The sequence below is a fragment of the Procambarus clarkii genome, chromosome 17, assembly GCF_040958095.1.
Source record: "Procambarus clarkii isolate CNS0578487 chromosome 17, FALCON_Pclarkii_2.0, whole genome shotgun sequence".
Lineage (NCBI taxonomy): Eukaryota > Metazoa > Arthropoda > Malacostraca > Decapoda > Cambaridae > Procambarus > Procambarus clarkii.
Window position 1 is genome coordinate 33834032 of NC_091166.1, and position 16155 is coordinate 33850186.

The following is a 16155-nucleotide window of genomic DNA, read 5'->3' on the forward strand; positions in this document are numbered from 1 at the left end:
TAGTTTCTAAAGGCCGTTCTTATGTTAGCCAACCTGGCATATGTCGCTGATGTTATCCTCCTGATATGAGCTTCAAGGGACAGGTCTGGCGTGATATCAACCCCCAGGTCTTTCTCTCTCTCTCTGACTCGTGAAAAATTTCATCTCCCAAATGATACTTTCTGTCTGGTCTCCTGCTCCCTACACCTATCTTCATTACATTACATTTGCTTGGGTTAAACTCTAACAGCCATTTGTTCGGCCATTCCTGCAGCTTGTCCAGGTCTTCTTGAAGCCTCAAGCTGTCCTCCTCCAAACATTGACAGGAATGAGTCTATACCCTCAGGGAGATCATTTACGTATATCAGAAACAGGATAGGTCCAAGTACAGAGCCCTGTGGGACTCCACTGGTGACTTCACGCCAATCTGAGGTCTCACCCCTCACTGTAACTCTCTGCTTCCTATTGCGTGTGTGTGTGTGTGTGTACTCACCTATATGAGTACACACACACACACACACACACGCAATAGGAAGCAGAGAGTTACAGTGAGGGGTGAGACCTCAGAGTGTGTGTGTGTGTGTGTGTGTGTGTGTGTGTGTACTCACCTATTTGTGCTTGCGGGGGTTGAGCTTTGGCTCTTTGGTCCCGCCTCTCAACTGTCAATCAACTGGTGTACAGATTCCTGAGCCTACTCAGCTCTATCATATCTACATTTAAAACTGTGTATGGAGTCAGCCTCCACCACATCACTGCCTAATGCATTCCATCCGTTAACTACTCTGACACTGAAAAAGTTCCTTCTAACGTCCCTGTGGCTCATGTGGGTACTCACTTTACCCCTGTGTCCCCTTGTTCGCGTCCCACCAATGTTGAATAGTTTATCCTTGTTTACCCGGTCGATTCCCCTGAGAATTTTGTAGGTTGAGATCATGTCTTCCTTACTCTTCTGTCTTCCAGGGTCGTAAGGTGCAGTTCCCGCAGCCTTTCCTCGTAACTCATGCCTCTTAGTTCTGGGACTAGTCTAGTGGCATACCTCTGGACTTTTTCCAGCTTCGTCATGTGCTTGACAAGGTACGGGGTCCATGCTGGGGCCGCATACTCCAGGATTGGTCTCACATATGTGGTGTACAAGATTCTGAATGATTCCTTACACAGGTTCCTGAACGCTGTTCTGATGTTAGCCAGCCTCGCATATGCCGCAGACGTTATTCTTTTTATGTGGGCTTCAGAAGACAGGTTTGGTGTGATATCAACTCCTAGATCTTTGTCTCTGTCCGTTTCATTAAGTACTTCATCTCCTATTCTGTATCCTGTGTCTGGCCTAATGTTTCCACTGCCTAGTTTCGTTACTTTGCATTTACTTGGGTTGAACTTCAACAGCCATTTGTTGGACCATTCACTCTGTCTAGGTCATCTTGTAGTCTCTTACTATCATCCTCTGTTTCAATCCTCCTCATAATTTTTGCATTATCAGCAAACATTGAGAGAAACGATTCTATACCCCCTGGGAGATCATTTACATATATCAGAAACAGTATAGGTCCAAGGAGTGACCCCTGCGGGACTCCACTTGTAACGTTTCGCCAGTCTGAGACCTCACCCCTCACACTGACTCGTTGTCTTCTGTTGCTTAGGTACTCCTTTATCCAATGGAGTACCTACCCTATCACTCCAGCCTGCATCTCCAGCTTTCGCAATAGTCTCTGGTGTGGTACTGTATCAAAGGCTTTCTGGCTATCCAAAAATATGCAGTCTGCTCACCCTTCTCTTTCTTGCCTGGTCGTAGAATTCAAGTAACCCTGTGAGGCAGGACCTGCCATCCCTGAACCCATGTTGATGCTGTGTTACAAAGTTCTTTCGCTCCAGATGTTCCACTAGCTTTCTTCGCACAATCTTCTCCATCAGCTTGCATGGAATGCAGGTTAGGGACACTGGCCTGTAGTTCAGTGCCTCCTGCCTATCCCCTTTCTTGTATATCGGGACTACGTTAGCTGCTTTCCAAATTTCTGGCAGTTCCCCTGTTGCCAGTGATTTGTTATACACTATGGAGAGTGGTAGGCACAGTTCTTCTGCTCCTTCCTTTAGTATCCAAGGGGAGATTCCATCTGGGCCTATAGCCTTTGTCACATCCAACTCTAGTAAATACTTCCTTACATCCCCGCTGATAATCTCAAACTCTTCCAGTGGTTCCTGGTTAACTATTCCCTCTCTTATCTCTGGAATTTTTCCTTGTTCTAAGGTGAAGACTTCCTGGAATTTTTTATTCAGTTCCTCACAAACTTCCTTGTCGTTTGCAGTGAATCCTTCTGCCCCTATCCTTAATTTCATAACCTGTTCCTTTACTGTTGTTTTTCTCCTGATGTGGCTATGCAACAATTTAGGCTGAGTCTTTGCCTTGCTTGCGATGTCATTTTCGTATTGTCTTTCTGCCTCTTTTCTCATCCTGACATATTCATTCCTGGCACTCTGGTATCTTTCTCTGCTCTCCAGTGTCCTGGTATTCCTATAGTTTCTCCATGCCCTTTTACTTTGCTGCTTAGCTAGCCTACATCTCTGATTAAACCATGGGTTTCTCATCTTCATTTTTCTGTTTTCCTTTTGGACCGGGACAAACTTGTTTGCTGCGTCCTTGCACTTTTACGTGATGTAATCCATCATGTCTTGGGCCGTCTTTCCCCTGAGCTCTGTTTCCCATGCTATATCTGTTGGAAATTTTCTTATCTCCTTATAGTTTCCCTTTCGGTATGCCAACCTTTTGTTTTCAGTATGCCTCCTCGGTGTGTGTGTGTGTGTGTGTGTACTCACCTAATTGTGCTAGCGGGGGTTGAGCTCTGGCTCTTTGGTCCCACCTCTCAACCGTCAATCAACAGGTGTACAGGTTTCTGAGCCTATTGGGCTCTATCATATCTACACATGAAACTGTGTATGGAGTCAGCCTCCACCACATCACTTCCTAATGCATTCCATTTGTCAACCACTCTGACACTAAAAAAGTTCTTTCTAATATCTCTGTGGCTCATTTGGGCACTCAGTTTCCACCTGTGTCCCCTAGTGCGTGTGCCCCTTGTGTTAAATAGCCTGTCTTTATCTACCCTATCAATTCCCTTGAGAATCTTGAATGTGGTGATCATGTCCCCCGTAACTCTTCTGTCTTCCAACGAAGTGAGGTTTAATTCCCGTAGTTTCTCCTCGTAGCTCATACCTCTCATCTCGGGTGCTAGTCTGTTGGCAAATCTTTGAACCTTTTCCAGTTTAGGCTTATCATTGACTAGATATGGACTCCATGCTGGGGCTGCATACTCCAGGATTGGCCTGACATATGTGGTATACAAAGTTCTGAATGATTCCTTACACAAGTTTCTGAATGCCGTTCTTAAGTTGGCCAGCCTGGCATATGCCGCTGATGTTATCCTCTTGATATGGGCTGCAGGAGACAGGTCTGGCGTGATATCAACCCCCAAGTCATTTTCTCTCTCTGACTCTTGAAGTATTTCCTTTCCCAGATGATACCTTGTATCTGGCCTCCTGCTCCCTACACGTGTGTGTGTGTGTGGGGGGGGGGGGGGGGCATGAGGGCGTGAGTGAAGGTCGGGCGTGTGGAGTGAGTGAAGGTCGGGCGTGTGGGCGTGAGTGAAGGTCGGGCGTGTGGGCGTGAGTGAAGGTCGGGCGTGTGGGCGTGATTGAAGGTCGGGCGTGTGGGCGTGAGTGAAGGTCGGGCGTGTGGAGGGAGTGAAGGTCGGGCGTGTGGAGGGAGTGAAGGTCGGGCGTGTGGAGTGAGTGAAGGTCGGGCGTGTGGAGTGAGTGAAGGTCGGGCGTGTGGAGTGAGTGAAGGTCGGGCGTGTGGGCGTGGGGAGTGAGTGAAGGTCGGGCGTGTGGGCGTGGGGAGTGAGTGAAGGTCGGGCGTGTGGGCGTGGGGAGTGAGTGAAGGCCGGGCGTGTGGGCGTGGGGAGTGAGTGAAGGTCGGGCGTGTGGGTGTGTGGAGGGAGCCAGCACCCACACCTCAGGGCCCCCGACGTCAACAACATGGCCGTCCGATACGTCTCTCCTCCTACCAGTGTATACACCTTCAGTTGTAGTCTCCGCCGGTGCCCACGTACCCGGGTACCCACGTACAGTGCCCCTGGCCCACCCACACCCACCTGGCGCCACTGATATCACTATTGTTGTATTATCCAATGTTGTCATTTATCCCTTCCACTGACCAATGGGCGGTGCTATCAACGTGACGTCATTATCCATCAGCCAATAGGAGTGAGGTTACTGGACCGACCTGGCTGGTGGGGGCGGTGTTGTCCCACAACTAGTGTTCAGGGTCCGCCCGCCCATAATGTATCGCTCCAATTAAGTAACATAAACACCAGAGCGGTTTAGTGATTTAATATTGCTTTTAAGCGAAGATAAATTTCAATAAAGTGTCTTAATGACTGTATTGAGGCATCTCTCAAGCACATTATCCATACCCACTTACACAGTTAACAACAGGTAATGCAAGTCATTAACCACTTCTAACTGGTTAACTTTTGAATAAATTTTTTTTATTTAAAATAAGAGATGTCAAATAGGAGTGAGACTGAGGAAGGCGTTATAAGGTTGACAGTGAAGCATTATGGGATGCGGACTAAGGCCTGTGAGACAAGTGCAGGAGGGTGTGTGCGCCGCCCTTGGGTGGGTGGTAGGGGGAGGGGCCGCCCGGGTATAAAAGGGCGGTGCCACCAGGACCACTGACCCATCCGCCGCCACGCCCGTGTCCTGCGAGCACCTCCACGCTGCCGCCCGCGCCTGCCCACGCCCCACGCCTCAGCCCGCCCGCGCCACCGCCCACGCCGCCCTCCACACTCACCTGTCAAGGTAGGGAAAGATGCTGCGTTAGATAACGTTGAGACTTCGTTTACCAGCGTTCCAGAAAGTTATTTCTGCAAAGTTCTTGAACATTTAATTTGTTGAACACAGCAGTAGATGACTAACAACCAGCAGGACCTGTTATCCGGAGCAGCACCAGGCACTGAACGTTGATGGGTCGTTTATGTGGCGGCCACTGTGGCTGACACGCCCCACCACAGCAAGTGGCGGCCACCCGGGCTGACACGGCCCACCACAGCAAGTGGCGGCCACCCTGGCTGACACGCCCCACCACAGCAAGTGGCGGCCACTGTGGCTGACACGGCCTACCACAGCAAGTGACGGCCACCCTGGCTGACACGCCCCACCACAGCAAGTGGCGGCCACTGTGGCTGACACGGCCCACCACAGCAAGTGGCGGCTGCTGGTATGACAAATCAAAGCCACCTAAGTCAATTAAAGAAGGAACTATATAGCGAGATGGAATAGAACTCCTTATTATGCTAGAGGGAGAAATAGAGCGCTGTTTATGAGGCTAGAGGGAGAAATAGAACGCTGTTTATGAGGCTAGAGGGAGAAATAGAGCGCTGTTTATGAGGTTAGAGGGAGAAATAGAACGCTGTTTATGAGGCTAGAGGGAGAAATAGAACGCTGTTTATGAGGCTAGAGGGAGAAATAGAACTCCATTTATGAGGCTAGAGGGAGAAATAGAACGCTGTTTATGAGGCTAGAGGGAGAAATAGAACTCCATTTATGAGGCTAGAGGGAGAAATAGAACGCTGTTTATGAGGCTAGAGGGAGAAATAGAACGCTGTTTATGAGGCTAGAGGGAGAAATAGAACTCCATTTATGAGGGTAGTGGGAGAATACCAGCCCGTCCTCTATAGCGTTCACAACCTCACTAAAATATTCCCATCTTAGCCTTACCGAGGACACATACGGATAGAAAAAAATATTCCCATCCTAGCCTTACCGAGGGAACATACGGATAAAAAAAATTATTCCCATTCTAGCTTTACCGAGGACACATACGGATAGAAAAAATTATTCCCATTCTAGCTTTACCGAGGACACATACGGATAGAAAAAATTATTCCCATTCTAGCTTTACCGAGGACACATACGGATAGAAAAAATTATTCCCATCCTAGCTTTACCGAGGACACATACGGATAGAAAAAATTATTCCCATCCTAGCTTTACCGAGGACACATACGGATAAAAAACAGAACATCACGTGAATCTCCCGAGGTTTTTGGGTTGTATTTTTACGTGAAATTGTGTATCTATACGAGCGGACAAAGCGAAATATTTCCCCATAGCCAACTGTGCAAATAACCATTTTCACAATTTTTTGTTTATATATCAGGCCGGAAATGTTGTCCTTGTCTTGGGGAAACTTGCTTTGGAAATGTTTTATCACGTATACATATTCGGGGATTTAGGGATGATCTGTCCCACCCCTTTTTCGTCGTTTCCCCAAATCCTCCCTCTTCCCAACTCACCCCTCCCCCCCCCCCCCTCTTCCCCCTATGTATATGGAAGGGGAGCCTAGTTACATCTCTTTGTCGTCCTCTTATGTATATATATATATATATATATATATATATATATATATATATATATATATATATATATATATATATATATATATATATATATATATATATTATAACATAATAATAATAACCAACCCATCTTCCTGTTTAGATAGTACTTTTTGTAACTATGTGGTCTATCGTACATATATTGACATAATGGACAATTCGGAAGTAATTTGGTACTATTCACTTTTCCGGTAAAAATAGAGCTAAAACCAAACATTAATATTGCTAGGCCTAGTATAGAACATATATATATGTACTATATTAGGCCTCAGATAGCCTGTATTAGGCCTTGGATGGTTAGCTTAGATTTTATTAGCAACATAAATGCAAAACCTTTTCCGGTTTGTCAAAATTGAATAGTACCAAATTCTATCTTCTAATTATCCATTACGTCAGTATATGTTCGTTGGTCCATGTCGTTATTATATGAACAGGAGGATGGGCTGCACACAGACACACACATTCATTCGTTCTTATATCATTAGTTAAGTGTGTGTGTTGCTATCCCACTAGAGTTGGTCGTCCAGCCCGCCCTGATCAACAACGTCCACATGCTCGTACAGCCACGAAGACCCCTGTTTATAAGTTAAAATACTTTACACACACACATTACTTGCATTTATTTGGTTATTCCTGCGCGGGCCATAAACCTCTGACTGGCCCACTAAGTGTTACTTGTTTCTGTTTTACTTAAGCGGTGTATAAGTATTTATGATTCGTATGGTCGCTTCAGTAGGATTTTGCTCCATGTGTTTAACAACTTCTGCTCTGTTGAATCTAAGTTGAAATCTTATTGCGTTTGTAACTGTGCACTGTGTTAAATAATGTTCCAGTGGTCTGTCGGGCATTTCTCCACAGTGCTGACATTTCCTCTCATCTTCCGGAACCTGTAAGCCTATTTCCCATTCACTTGGGTATGGAAGTCCACTACGGGCTCACCATAGCCCGTGCTACTTGGAACGTTTTGTTCCAAGTAGTTGAATCTAAAACAATAACAATAACAACAACATGGGTATACAAGCCTGATGCGATGTAAGTGTACTTCTGTTGCACTACTGCTCCCTTTCATCAAAATAAGTGGTTCGTAGTTGGTTGAATTCTTCAACCCACTTGCAACTGCTCGCTTTCGAACTTTTCTCGACTAGTGCTTCATTCACAGCCTTTGTCCAAATGGCAACTCTGCAAATGCTTCACCTAGGTATTTCAAATGTCAATAATTACCACCATACCTAAAAACCTAGGTATGACCTTAAAGAGACCTAACCATCCTAGGCCTAATATACAATGAGGCTTTTTTTCGGAAGCAATTAAAAATAGTACAAAAAAGTGGCTTATTGAGGCCCCATTACTAAATATTGGTGTGATCGACAACGTGAGTTACAAAAGTACTATTACATCAGGAGGATAGAAAATTATCCTCCTGAATTATCCTTCTCGAGGCCTGGTCGACTTTCAAAAACATCTCGTTCATATGTCTGGTCGACTCGCGTCTCTCCAAGTGCTTCACTCGCGTCCTGTAAATGCCAATTTATATTTCTGAAAATCTAAATCTTCAATACGAAGTACACAAAAATTTACGAAAATGTTTTGGTTCGGGCGCCGAGTGAACGAGCCGACGCTGAGAACCGGTTCAACTTTCAGGGCTACGTTAAGTTAGGGCTAGGCTGCGTTAGGCTAGGTTATGTTAGACTAGGTTACATTAGGCTAGGTTAAGTTAGGGCTAGGCTGCGTTAGGCTAGGTTATGTTAGGCTAGGTTACATTAGGCTAGGTTAAGTTAGGGCTAGGTTACATTAGGCTAGGTTAAGTTAGGGCTAGGTTACATTAGGCTAGGATACACTAGGCTAGGTTACATTAGGCTAGGTTAAGTTAGGGCTAGGTTACATTAGGCTAGGTTAAGTTAGGGCTAGGTTACATTAGGCTAGGTTAAGTTAGGGCTAGGTTACATTAGGCTAGGATACACTAGGCTAGGTTACATTAGGCTAGGTTAAGTTAGGGCTAGGTTACATTAGGCTAGGATACATTAGGCCACGTTACATTAGACTAGGTTACATTAGGCTACGTTACAACAGACTAGGTTACAACAGGCTAGGTTACATTAGGCTAGGTTACATTAGGCTAGGTTACATTAGGCTAGGTTACAACAGGCTAGGTTACATTAGGCTAGGTTACAACAGGCTAGGTTACATTAGGCTAGGTTACATTAGGCTAGGTTACATTAGGCTAGGTTACATTAGGCTAGGTTACAACAGGCTAGGTTACATTAGGCTAGGTTACAACAGGCTAGGTTACATTAGGCTAGGTTACATTAGGCTAGGTTACATTAGGCTAGGTTACAACAGGCTAGGTTACATTAGGCTAGGTTACAACAGGCTAGGTTACATTAGGCTAGGTTACATTAGGCTAGGTTACATTAGGCTAGGTTACAACAGGCTAGGTTACATTAGGCTAGGTTACAACAGGCTAGGTTACATTAGGCTAGGTTACAACAGGCTAGGTTATAACAGGCTAGGTTACATTAGGCTAGGTTACAACAGGCTAGGTTACATTAGGCTAGGTTACATTAGGCTAGGTTACAACAGGCTAGGTTACAACAGGCTAGGTTACATTAGGCTAGGTTACAACAGGCTAGGTTGCATTAGGCTAGGTTACATTAGGCTAGGTTACAACAGGCTAGGTTATAACAGGCTAGGTTACATTAGGCTAGGTTACAACAGGCTAGGTTACAACAGGCTAGGTTACATTAGGCTAGGTTACATTAGGCTAGGTTACAACAGGCTAGGTTATAACAGGCTAGGTTACATTAGGCTAGGTTACAACAGGCTAGGTTACAACAGGCTAGGTTACATTAGGCTAGGTTACATTAGGCTAGGTTACAACAGGCTAGGTTACAACAGGCTAGGTTACATTAGGCTAGGTTACATTAGGCTAGGTTACATTAGGCTAGGTTACAACAGGCTAGGTTACATTAGGCTAGGTTACAACAGGCTAGGTTACAACAGGCTAGGTTACATTAGGCTAGGTTACATTAGGCTAGGTTACAACAGGCTAGGTTACATTAGGCTAGGTTACATTAGGCTAGGTTACATTAGGCTAGGTTACAACAGGCTAGGTTACATTAGGCTAGGTTACAACAGGCTAGGTTACATTAGGCTAGGTTTCAACAGGCTAGGTTACATTAGGCTAGGTTACAACAGGCTAGGTTACATTAGGCTAGGTTACATTAGGCTAGGTTACATTAGGCTAGGTTACATTAGGCTAGGTTACAACAGGCTAGGTTACATTAGGCTAGGTTACAACAGGCTAGGTTACATTAGACTAAGTTACAACAGGCTAGGTTACATTAGGCTAGGTTACAACAGGCTAGGTTACATTAGGCTAGGTTACATTAGGCTAGGTTACATTAGGCTAGGTTACATTAGGCTAGGTTACAACAGGCTAGGTTACATTAGGCTAGGTTACATTAGGCTAGGTTACATTAGGCTAGGTTACAACAGGCTAGGTTACATTAGGCTAGGTTACAACAGGCTAGGTTACATTAGGCTAGGTTACATTAGGCTAGGTTACAACAGGCTAGGTTACATTAGGCTAGGTTACAACAGGCTAGGTTACATTAGGCTAGGTTACATTAGGTTAGGTTACATTAGGCTAGGTTACATTAGGCTAGGTTACAACAGGCTAGGTTACAACAGGCTAGGTTACATTAGGCTAGGTTACATTAGGTTAGGTTACAACAGGCTAGGTTACAACAGGCTAGGTTACATTAGGCTAGGTTACATTAGGTTAGGTTACATTAGGCTAGGTTACAACAGGCTAGGTTACAACAGGCTAGGTTACATTAGGCTAGGTTACATTAGGTTAGGTTACATTAGGCTAGGTTACAACAGGCTAGGTTACAACAGGCTAGGTTACAACAGGCTAGGTTACAACAGGCTAGGTTACATTAGGCTAGGTTACATTAGGTTAGGTTACATTAGGCTAGGTTACAACAGGCTAGGTTACATTAGGCTAGGTTACATTAGACTAGGTTACATTAGGTTTGTATTTTGCAGATATAACAATGATCATGACATGTATGATGGGAGGAGCCCCACCGGGAGGGTCCTGGCGCCAAGGGCGGCGTTCGCCACCAATATACAGCAATCATCTCAAACCCTGTACAGTGTGCGGGAGCCCCAGTAACACAACACACTGCTATACGTTTCCCTTAGGCCTATAGGGCCTATAGGCTATATACCGTGGCCTATACGGCTACGCTAGGCCTATAGTTATATACGGCTACGCTAGGCCTATAATTATATACGGCTACGCTAGGCCTATAGTTATATACGGCTACTCTAGGCCTATAGTTATATACGGCTACGCTAGGCCTATAGTTATATACAGCTACGCTAGGCCTATAGTTATATACGGCTACGCTAGGCCTATAGTTATATACAGCTACGCTAGGCCTATAGTTATATACGGCTACGCTAGGCCTATAGTTATATACAGCTACGCTAGGCCTATAGTTATATACGGCTACGCTAGGCCTAAAGTTATATACGGCTACGCTAGGCCTATAGTTATATACGGCTACGCTAGGCCTATAGTTATATACGGCTACGCTAGGCCTATGGTTGTATACGGCTACGCTAGGCCTATGGTTGTGTATACAGCCTCGGTGGATAAACATCCTATCATGCACTCATTAAATAATAATTACAATATAAATAATGTGAAGGAAAGTGACATGTTTATCAAATTGAAAACAATGTTTATTATATAAGTGGTAATTTGTCAGCCAAAATACGGAAATTGTATATTATTTAAATATCCCAATTTTATGTCGAAAAGGCAAACTTTAATGACAGTGAACGCTGGCCTCTGTAACCAACACTGGTAGTGAACGCTGGCCGCTGTAACCAACACTGGTAGTGAACGCTGACCGCTGTAACCAACACTGGTAGTGAACGCTGACCGCTGTTACCAACACTGGTAGTGAACGCTGGCCGCTGTAACCAACACTGGCAGTGAACGCTGGCCGCTGTAACCAACACTGGCAGTGAACGCTGGCCGCTGTAACCAACACTGGCAGTGAACGCTGGCCGCTGTAACCAACACTGGCAGTGAACGCTGGCCGCTGTAACCAACACTGGCAGTAAACGCTGGCCGCTGTAACCAACACTGGTAGTGAACGCTGGCCGCTGTAACCAACACTGGTAGTGAACGCTGGCCGCTGTTACCAACACTGGTAGTGAACGCTGGCCGCTGTAACCAACACTGGCAGTGAACGCTGGCCGATGTAACCAACACTGGCAGTGAACGCTGGCCGCTGTAACCAACACTGGCAGTGAACGCTGGCCGCTGTAACCAACACTGGCAGTGAACGCTGGCCGCTGTAACCAACACTGGCAGTGAACGCTGGCCGCTGTAACCAACACTGGCAGTGAACGCTGGCCGCTGTAACCAACACTGGCAGTGAACGCTGGCCGCTGTACCAACACTGGCAGTGAACGCTGGCCACTGTAACCAACACTGGCAGTGAACGCTGGCCGCTGTAATCAACACTGGCAGTGAACGCTGGCCACTGTAACCAACACTGGCAGTGAACGCTGGCCGCTGTAACCAACACTGGCAGTGAACGCTGGCCGCTGTACCAACACTGGCAGTGAACGCTGGCCACTGTAACCAACACTGGCAGTGAACGCTGGCCGCTGTAATCAACACTGGCAGTGAACGCTGGCCACTGTAACCAACACTGGCAGTGAACGCTGGCCGCTGTAACCAACACTGGCAGTGAACGCTGGCCGCTGTAATCAACACTGGCAGTGAACGCTGGCCGCTGTAACAACACTGGTAGTGAACGCTGGCCGCTGTAACAACACTGGTAGTGAACGCTGGCCGCTGTAACAACACTGGTAGTGAACGCTGGCCGCTGTAACCAACACTGGCAGTGAACACTGGCCGCTGTAACCAACACTGGTAGTGAACGCTGGCCGCTGTAACAACACTGGTAGTGAACGCTGGCCGCTGTAACCAACACTGGCAGTGAACACTGGCCGCTGTAACCAACACTGGTAGTGAACGCTGGCCGCTGTAACAACACTGGTAGTGAACGCTGGCCGCTGTAACCAACACTGGCAGTGAACACTGGCCGCTGTAACTAACACTGGTAGTGAACGCTGGCCGCTGTAACAACACTGGTAGTGAACGCTGGCCGCTGTAACCAACACTGGCAGTGAACACTGGCCGCTGTAACCAACACTGGCAGTGAACGCTGGCCGCTGTAACCAACACTGGCCGCTGTAACCAACACTGGCAGTGAACGCTGGCCGCTGTAACCAACACTGGCAGTGAACGCTGGCCGCTGTAACCAACACTGGCAGTGAACACTGGCCGCTGTAACCAACACTGGTAGTGAACGCTGGCCGCTGTAACCAACACTGGTAGTGAACGCTGGCCGCTGTAACCAACACTGGTAGTGAACACTGGCCGCTGTAACCAACACTGGTAGTGAACGCTGGCCACTGTAACCAAGATAAGTAGTGATAATGTTGTGGGAATTCTCCGGAAACTATCAGCTGGTGCGGACATTGAATAGAACCAGCTACAGTAATTTTGGTGAACTAATTATTAAACGTAAATCACAGAAATTCCGAACAGCGTAGTAGCCCTTATGTGTGTGTGTGTGTGTGTGTGTGTGTACTCACCTAATACCACGTCTTGTAGGACATTCGTAGTCTTCTCGAATATGAACGGTATTTAAACATTCCTCGGAAAGCGACCCACAACGGTCGACTAACAACCAAGTTCCTATTCACTGCTAGGTGAACAGAGGCAACGGGTGTAAGGAGACGCGCCTAACTGTCTCGCCCTGCCCAGGATGTGTGTGTGTGTGTGTGTGTGTGTGTGTGTGTATGTGTGTGTATATATGTGTGTTTATGTGTACTCACCTAGTTGTGTTTGCGGGGGTTGAAGTCTGGCTCTTTGGTCCCGCCTCTCAACCGTCAATCAACAGGTGTACAGATTCCTGAGCCTATTGGGCTCTATCATATCTACACTTGAAACTGTGTATGGAGTCAGCCTCCATCACATCACTTCCAAATGCATTCCATTTGTCAACCACTCTGACACTAAAAAAGTTCTTTCTAATATCTCTGTGGCTCATTTGGGCACTCAGTTTCCACCTGTGTCCCCTTGTGCGTGTGCCCCTTGTGTTAAATAGCCTGTCTTTATCAACCATATCAATTCCCTTCAGAATCTTGAATGTGGTGATCATGTCCCCCCTAACTCTTCTGCCTTCCAACGAAGTGAGGTTTAATTCCCGTAGTCTCTCCTCGTAGCTCATACCTCTCGGCTCGGGTACTAGTCTGGTGGCAAACCTTTGAACCTTTTCCAGTTTAGCCTTATCCTTGAATAGATATGGAATCCATGCTGGGGCTGCATACTCCAGGATTGGCCTGACATATGTGGTATACAAAGTTCTGAATGATTCTTTACACAAATTTCTGAATGCCGTTCGTATGTTGGTCAGCCTGGCATATGCCGCTGATGTTATCCTCTTGATATGGGCTGCAGGAGACAGGTCTGGCGTGATATCAACCCCCAAGTCTTTTTCTTTCTCTGACTCCTGAAGAATTTCCTCTCCCAGATGATACCTTGTATCTGGCCTCCTGCTCCCTACACCTATCTTCATTACATTACATTTGGTTGGGTTAAACTCTAACAACCATTCTCTAACTCTAATTCTCTTATACTCTAACAACCATGTGTGTGTGTGTGTGTGTGTGTGTGTACTCACCTAATTGTGCTTGCGGGGGTTGAGCTTTGGCTCTTTGGTCCCGCCTCTCAACTGTCAATCAACTGATGTACAGATTCCTGAGCCTACTGGGCTCTATCATATCTACATTTGAAACTGTATATGGAGTCAGCCTCCACCACATCACTGCCTAGTGCATTCCATTTATTAACTACTCTGACACTGAAAAAATTCTTTCTAACGTCGCTGTGGCTCATCTGGGTACTAAGTTTCCACCTGTGTCCCCTTGTTCGTGTCCCACCCGTGCTGAAGAGTTTGTCTTTGTCCACTCTGTCAATTCCCCTGAGAATTTTGTAGGCGGTTATCATGTCTCCCCTTAGTCTTCTGTTTTCCAGGGATGTGAGGTTCAGCTCCTTTAGCCTCTCCTCGTATCTCAATCCTCTCAGTTCCGGGACGAGCCTGGTGGCATACCGCTGAATCTTCTCTAACTTTGTCTTGTGTTTAACTAGGTATGGACTGTAGGCTGGAGCTGCATACTCCAGGATTGGTCTTACATAAGTGGTATACAGGGTTCTGAAAGATTCCTTACACAAGTTTCTAAAGGCAGTTCTTATGTTGGCCAGTCTAGCATATGCCGCTGATGATATTCTTTTGATGTGGGCCTCTGGGGACTGGTTCGGTGTGATATCAACCCCCAGATCTTTCTCTCTATTTGACTCTTACAGGATTTCACCTCCCAGATGGTACCTTGTGTTCAGCCTCCTGCTCCCTTCGCCTAATTTCATCACCTTACACTTTCCTGAGTTGAAAGTTCCTTTCTTTCCCTGTGTGTGTGTGTGTTTGTGTGCCTGTACTCACCTAGTTGTACTCACCTAGTTGTGCTTGCGGGGGTTGAGCTCTGGCTCTTTGGTCCCGCCTCTCAACTGTCAATCAACAGGTGTACAGGTTCCTGAGCCTATTGGGCTCTATCATATCTACACTTGAAACTGTGTATGGAGTCAGCCTCCACCACATCACTTCCTAATGCATTCCATTTGTCAACCACTCTGTGTGTGTGGGTGTGTGTACTCATATTTGTACTCACATATTTATGCTTGCGGGGGTTGAGCTTTGGCTCTTTGGTCCCGCCTCTCAATTGTGTGTGTGTGTGTGAGTGTGTGTGTGTATGAGATACTCCATAAACAAGTTTGCTTGTGACATAATATTTCATATTTGGTCAAACTACAACCGCAGAGTCGTGATGCTTCATCCCCCACCAGTGTTGGTTGTGAACAACCCCCACCAACAACCCCCACCAACAACCACCCCACCCACCAGCACCACCACCACCCTCCCTCACCAACAACCAAAGTCATTGTAGCGTGTTATAGCGTCTTTGTGTTGACTGTCTCTCTCTCACAACTTGTGCCCACTACAACACATTAATAATGCCGCCTCTATGTCGTGCACAATGCCAACCACTACAGTCAATAAAAAAACTAACCTGTTGAACACCTCTGCACTCCTCCCCCCAACCACTACCACACCACCTACATGAGTAGTGTGGTAGCCCAACCAGTAATGTTCTGGGGGCCAACATATGCTCCCTCAAGTGTCTTGCTGACTCCCAGGCAATATTCGTCTTGTCAAGTACCTTAAGAATCGAATGGTAATTTATTCACTTGTTCCATAACTTGTGGAAGAAACAGTTTCCAAACTGGTGCGCGTTGCGTTTGTCTGTTGCAAGTGTCTGTACGCCGGCTGGCTGGGAGTCGTGACGATGGCTGTGGTGTTGTCTGGGGGTGTAGGCAGTGTGGCCGCCATCTTGCAACACCAGACGAGACTTGTTCCAACTTATACTAAATATCCTTGGGAATTCTAGTCACGTCTCTTCAGCTTTAAGGAATTTCTATATTCAACATTCATCTTCGCCTCATAATGATATATTTCAATCAACCCTTGAAAATATATTAGCAGCATTTGTTAATACGTTCTTGGGTGCTCCATTT

General features: G+C 46.3%; 1 protein-coding gene across 6 annotated transcripts in view; it reads left to right on the top strand.

Annotated features, from left to right (window-relative positions):
- The window catches only part of LOC123772378 (ribosome-binding protein 1), a 145310-nt gene that overhangs the window by 18122 nt on the left and 111033 nt on the right, over nt 1-16155 (top strand). For 2 of the 6 annotated variants that reach the window (XM_069325814.1, XM_069325816.1), the window contains exon 1: nt 4687-4830. The exons of 2 other annotated variants lie outside the window; for them this stretch is intronic. The gene's annotated coding sequence lies outside the window, so the exon portion shown is untranslated. Of the gene's footprint in view, nt 1-4683; nt 4831-16155 lie in introns of those variants that run through there. 2 more of the 6 variants (XM_045765470.2, XM_069325813.1) reach the window with 2 other exon arrangements.